Source organism: Mirounga leonina, unplaced genomic scaffold, assembly GCF_011800145.1.
Source record: "Mirounga leonina isolate KUSES-001 unplaced genomic scaffold, KU_Mleo_1.0 Mir_150, whole genome shotgun sequence".
Classification (NCBI taxonomy): Eukaryota; Metazoa; Chordata; class Mammalia; order Carnivora; family Phocidae; genus Mirounga; species Mirounga leonina.
In genome coordinates this window covers 25,976,716-25,984,319 of record NW_023270374.1, presented here as the reverse complement: position 1 = coordinate 25,984,319, position 7,604 = coordinate 25,976,716, and positions in this window count along the sequence as shown.

Below are 7,604 nucleotides of genomic sequence, written 5' to 3'. Positions count from 1 at the left end.
CAGTTTCAACCCAATTTTAACTTAATTCTCAGAACAGTTTCTGGACTGATAGAACCCTTTAAGACTGATTAAAATGGAATTAACTATTAACCCACTCACTTTTGGGCTGCCCTAAGTAGCATCAGCTACATCACAGTAGCATCAGCTACATCACAGTAGCATCAGCTTCATCGGTCTCTACTACCTCACACCAACCAGCTCGGCTGCAAGGAACCTTCTACAGGGTGACAAAAGGCACCCTGAGGGTTTTTGATCAAGAGCCAGGTTTGGTTGTGAGAAGGGAACAAGATCGTTTCCAAAGTGTCTTAGGAAACAATCTTGAAGAGTGTTTCTAATTATGCAAAGGGGAAAAAAGAAGGGTTCCACTGGTGGTTTAAAAAAAAAAAGTCTTAGACTAAACAGGTTCCATGAATGCGTAAGTCTTTAGTATGCTGATGTGCATGTTCATGAGCACATAAATGTGCAGTTAGATCTTTAGTCTTCAGAAAAACCTTTTCTGACCCCATCCTGGCTCACTCCCGCATTTCCACCTTCCCACTGCATGTAAAATATTGTTTCCCCTCCCAGCCCACCATAACATAGGCACTGAGAACAAGGTTTTTGTTCACTCATGCACCCCTAACTACTGAGAGCAAGCAGTTCCTAGCAAGTTGTAGGTGTTCCAAGACTTGAATGAGTTTCTTTAAAGATTTTTGAGAGCAAATGGGTGGGTGGGCTGAAGGACAAGCAGACTTCGCCGCTGACTGGAGCCCAATGTGGGGCTCGATCCCAGGACCCCAAGATCACAACCTGAGCCGAAGCCAGACACCTAACCGAATGAACCACCCAGGCGCCCCTTGAATGAGTTTCTTTAAAAGAAGCACTTTAGAGGGGGCACCTGAGTGGCTCAGTCGTTAAGCGTCTGCCTTCGGCTCAGGTCATGATCCCGGGGTCCTGGGATCGAGCCCCACATCGGGCTCCCTGCTCAGTGGGAAGCCTGCCTCTTCCTCTCCTGCTTGTGTTCCCTCTCTTGCTGTCTCTCTGTCAAATAAATAAATAAAATCTTTAAAAAAAAAAAAGCAGCAGCATTTTAGAATGGGGGTGCCTGGGTGGCTCAGTCGGTTAAGTGTCCAACTCTTGATTACGGCTCAGGTCATGATCTCAGTCATGAGATTGAGCCCTGCGTCAGCCTCCATGCAGGGCGTGGAGCCTGCTTAAGATTCTCTCCTCACCCCCACACCCCTGCTCATGCTTATTCTCTCTTGCACTTAAAAAAAAAAAAAAAAAAAAGGGGCACAAAATATGTAGACTTTTATAGCCCCTTCTCCCCCACAGACATCTTGCAATGTAAAGTGTTCTACAGGAAAAAAAGTATTTGGCTGGACATCTTGAAAAATATGCTGCTGTGGTATATGAGGCCCCAGTTCTGACCTAACCTTCCCCCACCCAGATCCTTTGCTTTGGCAATTCTAAGGTTTCACATTTCAACAGAACGTTAGATTTTGCAATGTTTTTTTAGAATTTGGGCTTTGTAGCATGTGGTCTTTTTCCGAAAAGATGGATTTATAATTAAAAACTTAATTCCTATAATCCTATCAACATTTTTCCAAGTTAGTACAGTTTTCATAATTTTTTTAAACTGAAAAGAGGTCCATCCATATTATACCATAGTTTATTAAATCAGTGCTTGGATGGGTATTTGCTAATTCTTAAGACTGCTAGGAGTATGGACTCTGAGCAGTCTGGAGTTACAATCCTCTGCCAATGATTATATCCTGTATTCTCACCTATGAAATAGGAAAATGTCTACCTCAAAGATGGTGAGATATGGGGCGCCTGGGTGGCTCAGATGGTTAAGCGTCTGCCTTCGGCTCAGCTCGTGATCCCAGGGTCCTGGGATCCAGCCCCACATCAGGCTCCTGGCTCAGCAAGGAGCCTGCTTCTCCCTCTCCCTCTGCCTCTCTTCCTGCTCATGCTCTCTGTTATCTCTGTGTCTCCGATGAATAAATAAAAAAATCTTTTAAAAAAAAGATGGTGAGATAGTATATGTAAAGTGCTTAACCCTGCCTGGCACCTGGAACTGTTTTCCTTCTGTGGAATACTTCCCTTAGACTGAATTTCCAGGGTCAGTGGGCAGGAGACTTTAGGGTAGCTAAGTGAAAACTGTAGGTATCACTTCTATTTCTATGGTGGTGGTGGGTTTACTGACTTCCCATTGAAGACTGCTCTTGGGAGGGATGGTGGTTTGTCTCAGATCCTGATAAACCCTGCCACCCTTGGCCATAGGGGCATCAAACCCTCCCAACAACGTGCAACAGAGGCATCGCCCTTGGAGCTTCGTTGCCTTGATGGTGCTTTTTGAGAAGAAAAGACCAAACACTTGCTGGGTGCCCCGTGGCTGCCATGGCTCCTGTCCTTTCAAACCTTCCCTGATATATTCCTGAACCCTTCCCATCGCTGCCCCTTGATTTAAGCATGGGTTCTGTTTTATTAATACAACACTGGAAGTTACTGGAGGACAAGCTGTTACAAAGGGTAAGTATTAATGGATATTCTTCATACTAAACACTTTTTTTTTTTTAAAAAGATTTTATTTATTTGACAGAGACACAGCGAGAGGGAACACAAGCAGGGGGAGTGGGAGAGGGAGAAGCAGGCTTCCCATGGAGCAGGGAGCCCGACGCAGGGCTCGATCCCAGGACTCTGGGATCATGACCTGAGCCGAAGGCAGATGCCTAATGACAGCCACGCAGGCGCCCTAAACACTAACATTTTAATAGCCATCTTTTAAAATTATTCTCATCAGCTGCAGATTTTCATGAGCTTTTTAAATAACGAACCAGAAACAAGATCACAGCCAAAATCTTATTTGGGAAGCTGGCCAAACCTAATCCTATCATAGTGAGCAACAACTTCAGTATCATAACTCTGAGGCCAAAAACAGTTATGAGTGATTTTTCAGTCCCAGATATATCCGTGCACTCACTATGACTACTGTGGCCAGGAATCTGGGGTATTCTTACTTTTTAAACATTTATTTTTAAAGGGCTCCATGCCCAACATGGGCCTTGAACTCCTGTCCCTGAGAGTCACAGGCTCTACCAGCCACGCACTCCTATTCTTTTTTTTTTAATTTGTTTTATTATATTCTTAAATAACAAATATTCTTAAATAATTCTGAGCTATTCCTAAATATTCTTAAATAATCCTTTAGGTAAGTGGTTAGTACTGCCGAAGTCCTAACTTTGTGCCAGGCCCTGTTCTAGTGTTTTTCTTTTTCATTAATTCAATCAGCACGGCAACCCTTTGAGGAAGGTACACTATTCTCCCCATCTTAGAGATGAGGAAATAGACGCAGAAAGGATAAGCAACTTGCCCCAGAGCTACACAGCTGGTAAGCGGGGAGCTAGGCTGCAGGTCCAGGCATTTCAGCTCGAAAGCCTGTGCTCTGCCTCTCACGGATGGTGTCATATTTTCTAAAGTATTACCTGAATGCCTGCAGCAAAAGGCAGGCAGTCCCCTACCCTCCTGGAGCTTAAAGTTTAGTGAAGATGACAGATGGGCAAACCAGTTGTAAATATAATCTGGTAAGAGGGGTGGTGATAGAACTGGCAGGACTGGAAGGGCCAGTGCAAACTCAGGTCAGGAAGGCGTCTGAACGAGCACTGCAGCTGTAAAGGCACAAAAGCCAGATCATTCTTTTCCACAATTAGTTCCCTGTGCCTTGACAATAGGGGTCAGACTGGGAGATGGGAGATGTTGAGCTGCAAAGAGAAAGGAAGGGGTCTAGAATCTACCGACTGGGCAGTGAATAACTGATGGCAGTAAAGACTTACGTGGCAAGGAAGCATCAGGGAGACTAGGCTGGAGGTTACTGTAAAAGTCCAAGTAAGATATAAAGAAGGGCCTAACCTAAGGCAGTGGGATGGAAAATGACCATGACCTGATGATTAGCAGAAGATGCTGACATGGGCAGTAGGTGGATAGTGGTGCCATTCCCCAAGATGAGGACTCATGAAGAAAAAGACTGGTGTGGCCCGACAGGGCAGGGCTTGACTGAGGTCCTTGTGGACATCCAAGTGCAGCTATCAGGTGGGCAATTATATGTATCCCCTGGTGCTCCTGGGGAGTACTGAGTTAGAGGTGGAGATGAGGAGGCATTACTGTGGAGTCTGAAGCCACAGATTCGGTTAGCCAGGAAACTGTATGGAAATATTAAAAAGGGTGGAGAGGTACTGAGGCATACAAGGAAGAATCAGCAAAAGAAACCGTGTACACAGGAGAAAGAGCCAGGAAAGACTGTTGTCCCAAGAAGCAGGAGAGGAATTTCAGGGTCAGTTTGTGACGGGCATGTGGGAAAGCACTGCCCAGGTTTGCATCCTGCCTCTACCTCTTCAAAGACAAGATTCACTGCCAAGACATGATCTTGGGCAAACTGTTCAACCAAAGGTCTCAATTTTCCAACCTGTAACTTGGGATGAGTATCTCCAACTCTGGGGGATTATTGTGAGAGTTAAGTAAAATAATGCAATCCCTGTTAAAGACCTTAGCAGAGCACGCAGGAAATGCTAACATATGTGTGTTATATCCCTTTTTCTACAGAGTCAAATGCTGCAGGTGGGGAGCGTAAAATTAAGAACACAAAAGTAGGAGTACCTGCCTGGTTCAGTTGGAAGAGCATGTGCCTCCTGATCTCGGGGTCATGAGTTCGAGCCCCATGTTGGGTGTGGAGATAACTTAAAAAAAAAAAAAAAGAAAGAAAAAACCCCAACCCACCAAGGTAGATGCTGGATTGAACTGTGCATCTCCACAGTTATTTAACTGACCAAGTCACACATCCCTTTTTAAAACCCTTATGGGCAAGAATGAATGAGACAGTCTCTGGTCTTAGCTCCCAGTGTGGTCAGGGAACTGGACACTGTGCAGGGGGTAGAGGAAACACTCGTTTTTAGAGATAAGGTTTTAGAGGTAAGAGGGGACTGGAGAATGGGCAAGAAATGGGGTCCAGGTCAGAAAGTGGGAATGGGGGGCGCCTGGGTGGCTCAGTCGTTGGGCGTCTGCCTTCGGCTCGGGTTATGATCCCAGTGTCCCAGGATCGAGCCCCACATCGGGCTCCCTGCTCAGCGGGAAGCCTGCTTCTCCCTCTCCCTCTGTCTCTTGGTGTCAAATAAAATCTTAAAAAAAAGTGTTAGTGGGTAACCCTGTCAAGTTTCTGTTTTGTGCACCTGGAAAAGCCAAACCCATGCACTTGCCCAAACAAGACTTGGCTGCTGCACCTTTGTAGGACACCCTCATCATCTGGGCTCCCTCAGGAGGTAGACTGAGGCAGGGGTGCAGGGAGGGGAGCGTGTGCACCAGGGGCCCACTCACCAGTCAGAGGAGGCAGGAGTCCATTCATTCGTATACACAGGAGGGCCAGCTGGGCTTGCTCCACAGGCTTAGTGACCAGATGGACACACTACTCTTGACTGCAGTAACTCAGATATAGGGGAAAAACTTGCTAATATTTTCCTTTGCCTTCTTTTTATATTCTATTTTATAATGCTCTATTGACTTTCTCTTTGTAAGCTGCCTGAAATACATTTTGGAACAAAGTGAATATAAAGTGAGTAGGGGGAAAAAAGAGGAAAGAAATTATAGTCTTATTTTTTAAGAGAAAATCACCTGAATCTGGATTAGGTAATAATAAATGAACTCAAAATTTATTAAGTATTGTCATAACAACAATGTGCTCTCTTCTGCTTTTAAGATGAGGAAGATGAAGGCTCAGAGAGGTTAACTGACTTGCCTAAGGTCACACAACAAATAATCTGGATTGGAACTCAGTTCAACACAAAGTCTATACTCTTAACCCAGTCCCCCTAAAGTAGAGCAAACTCCTTCACCTCTTTGAGCCTCAGTTTGTGTTCTGGTTATCTACTGATAGAGAACAAATCAGTCCAAAACTTGGTACCTTAAAAGGATGACAATCACTGATTACTGACTGGGGTCAGCTAGGCCGTTCTTACTTGGGTTCTCAGGTCAGTGGCTGGGCGGGACTCATCTTGAAGGCTTCCTCACTCCTGTCTGACAGCGGCTGCCGGCTGTCAGCTGGCACATGGGGCTGTCAGGCCTTGCCATGTGCTCTGGGCTTCTTCATAGCATGGTAGCTGGGTCTTAAGACACAGAAGTGGAAATTGCTGGTTCTTGAGAACTGTGAGACTGGCACAGCATCACCATTACCGTATTCTGCTGATCGAACAGCCAGAGTCCAGATAAAGGGGAGAGGGTATAGACACCAGCTGTCCACAGGGCCAAGTTTTAGAACCTTCACATCTATAAAATCTACAAAATGGGCACAACTATATGATGAAGACCTGTTGTTTTTGTCAGCCCAAACCTCCCTTCTAGCAACAGAACTCCTGTCTTCCTTCTGGAGATTCTCCCCTCCCCCTCCACACTCAGGCCCTGTGGCCATGCTCTGCCACCACTGAGGACCTGTCTGAGAACAAGGCCCACGGAGGAAGCAAAGCTGAGGAATAGGGAAGAAGATGCCTGATGACTCCTGAACCCCTGGGTCCCACTGGGTCTGAAGGATTATCCCTGGACCTTTAAATATGCGAAACCATACACTTCCTCCTGCTTAAGCACATACGAGTTCAGTTTCTACAACTTGAAACCAAAAGTTTGTATTACATACACCTAAAAAGGTGGTTGCAGAGATAAACTAAATATACAATGTGCCTTTTACACAGCAGATATTCAGGAAGTGGTTTACTGTTATGTGGCCACAGCTGTAAGGATTTGTATTTGCCCAAAGTTTAATCAGTGGCCCAACTGGAATTCAAGCCCAGGATGCCTGATCAGAATCTTTTGCTCGCTCTACCTTCTATATTTCTGTGTTCTCACCAGATGGTGAGAACTGTAAAGTATCTACTGTAAAGTAGATAACGTCCTGATGGGACAAGAGATGACCTGGCCAGTGTTGGTTAATATTGGACACTCATATACCCACATTTTCAACTCCTCACCCATAAAAAAAATGATCAAATTACCATGTTACTCTTTCTTTAAGAGTCTAAAAACTATTAAAAACTCCAAATCCTCAAAAAGCACTCCAGCAGCTGCTACTAAACATTCTGAATGGCAAATGAAATAAGGTCTGAGAGGGATTAAAAACAAACCGTGGCCCTGTTCGGAAGCTCCTCAAATTAAGAGTTCGGACTTGGCCATGTGACTTGCTTTGGCCAATAGAAGCTGACAAACATGACACAAGCAGGAACTTGAAGAGCACTTGCATCTCGGGGCTTACTTGGTCTTGCCTGCTAGATGCTGGGAACATATAGCCCAGTTGCCCCGCCAACCACTTGACAAGTGGGTGAGGTTTTCTGGGACCCACGGGCATCCAGCTGATCTGCCAGCTCACTTCAGCCACATCAAAGCCCAGATGAGAGAAGTAGAACTGCCCAGCTGAGCATAGCCCAAATTGCCAAGCCACTCAATCAGAAGCTTATGTTTATTAAAGGTACTAAATTTTGGAGTGGGTTTGTTATACAAGTTAATAACTGATATAAGGCCCATTTACTATCCCTGATCTAGGCCAACCTCTCATATAGATGAGGAAACAAGAGACCTAGGAAGGAACA